Here is a 2,202-nt window from a genome sequence, read left to right as displayed (position 1 = left end):
ACATTTTACTCAGCCAGTTAATACAGATATCCTCAATGTGTAAATGCAACCCAGTCTCATATATAAAACGTACCCTGGCTACAATGTTAATCCTGTTAATGCTGTTTTCTGGCCCTGTTGAACATTTTTTGTTGTTTCGTTGGAACAAAGTAAGTCCTTTGTTTGTTATTCTAACTTGGATATAGGAGAAACTAATAACCTCTGTTTTCTGGGACCAGTAAGCTCTGGAAGAGAAGGCAGAGACACATATCTATGTGGATTTCTTGTATCTAGCACAAAAGGCTGAAAAAAATAACACCAAAAAATAATATAATCATTATTATTTTTACTGTAGATGAAAAACAAAAATAGATCTATATAATGGTTTTGGACACTCTTTTTTAATTATTATTTTGATAGATAAAAAGCATGGTCAGGACATCCATAACTAAAATGAGCTCTGAACCAGGACCTGGACCCGACCCAAACCCCCCCCGGACCCCTGGGGCCAGTTAGATTCAAGTTATTTTAGAAGCACATTATGTGATTAATAGAGAATTAAAAACTTCACTGAGTTTGATGGTTGTTAGATTATATAGGAGGAACTATTCTGAGCACCCATCGAAATTAAAAAATCCACTCTCCCTGATCTAGGAAGATTCAGGGCATAAACTACAGGTTACTGATGGGGGTATGATCAGAAATCCAGAGAAAAACAACAATGACAAACGGTTAATTTCATCAGCTTCCAAACGACTCAATGAATCTCACAGAACAGAAAGAAAGAATAGGTCACAAATGTCACAATGTGAGGCAGGCAGGTTTGTAATGCCTTTCCTCTGAATTCAGATAGGCTTCTCTTGCAAACCAGCAGAATGCGCAGGGTAGGTGTACAGGACAAAGAACAGGGGGATGAAGGTGGATATCACAGGCAGCAACCCGACCTGTTACGCTGTTCAGAGTTTGTGTCCACACAAAGAAAGGCGAATCACAGGCCAGTTAGAACAGAAGAGCCCTGTGCAGTTTATTTCCACACAGAGGCAAACGGCTGGCCAGGTACACACAGAAAGCAACAATAAATACAGGGTAGACCACAGCAAAAGTGATAAGATTCCTCCCCATCCTAAAGGTCATTTTACTGTGATAGTGTAAAGGGCTTGCAAATAGCAACCAATCTATCATAGGCCATGATGCTGAGAAGTGTCAGTCCATATGATGCATACGTGTAAGTAACATATATCTGGATGAAACAAGATGGACGTGAGATGAAATGAGTGTCAGAAGAATGTCCATCAGAAACCTGGGGAAGAAGCCGCTGAGCCGTACAGAGAGTTTAAAGACAGAAAAGAGATAAAGATGTACATGGGCTGATGCAGAGACTTCTCCCAGGCAGACTGTCAGAAAATGACAATTTTAGTCATGTACGACCAACAGACACAGACTGAAGAACAGATATCTGAGGACCCATAATCTGCAAACAGAGTCAACTGAAAATAGACAGGATTCAGGCTGTTGTTGCTCTTCATGTCTGCACAACAGCAGAACCGGAAAAAGAGAAGTGAGAGAGAGAAAGAGAGGAGAAAACAGATTAAAAGTGTAAAACTGAGAGGCAACAGGTGTAAAACAGTCTTAATCAACTGTTATTTCAACACACATTAGTCTGCATGTACTTTAATTACATACACATCTCTACCCATTGTACCCCACAATATTATAATTAAATAATTCTTGGCAACTCAAAGAAATATGTCCAAAAATGCTCAATTATATATATATTATGCTTCAATATAATAATATAACACTATTAGAATAACAACAATAATATAAATAATATAAAATAGCAGCAGTAAAACCAAATACATGAGCTCACCAATTATAACTGATATTTTTCTATGATGTGTTTAACAAAGTCATAACGAGGCAACGGCTGAGCTTTTATCCTTCCCTGATACTATTCTGAGAGCAGTGACGTGTGCACGCAGCATCCAAAGGGAGTAAAGTTCAATTCAATTCAATTTTATTTGTATAGCGCCAATTCATAACAGAAATTATGTCATGACACTTTTCAAATAGAGCAGGTCTAGACCGAACTCCTTTTAACATTTACAGAGTATGTCCAAAGTATGTCCAGGCCCTCACAAACTGAGTTTCTGTGATCTCTAATTGGTTTTACACTTTTGCATGCTTGGTCAAAGTAAAGAGCATTGGCACAAGAGGACGTTA

At 38.2% G+C, this 2,202-nt stretch overlaps 1 pseudogene; it reads right to left on the bottom strand.

The window, feature by feature from the left end:
- The window catches only part of LOC118339038, a 3,571-nt pseudogene extending 2,066 nt beyond the window's left edge, over window positions 1-1,505 (bottom strand).
- Window positions 1,506-2,202: the final 697 nt, after the last annotated feature.

The sequence above is a fragment of the Morone saxatilis genome, unplaced genomic scaffold (genome assembly GCF_004916995.1).
Source record: "Morone saxatilis isolate NCDOM2014 unplaced genomic scaffold, NCSU_SB_2.0 Contig5, whole genome shotgun sequence".
In the NCBI taxonomy this organism is placed as follows: domain Eukaryota; kingdom Metazoa; phylum Chordata; class Actinopteri; family Moronidae; genus Morone; species Morone saxatilis.
Note: the sequence above shows the minus strand (reverse complement) of the source record. Positions and strands in the feature narration are given on the sequence as shown.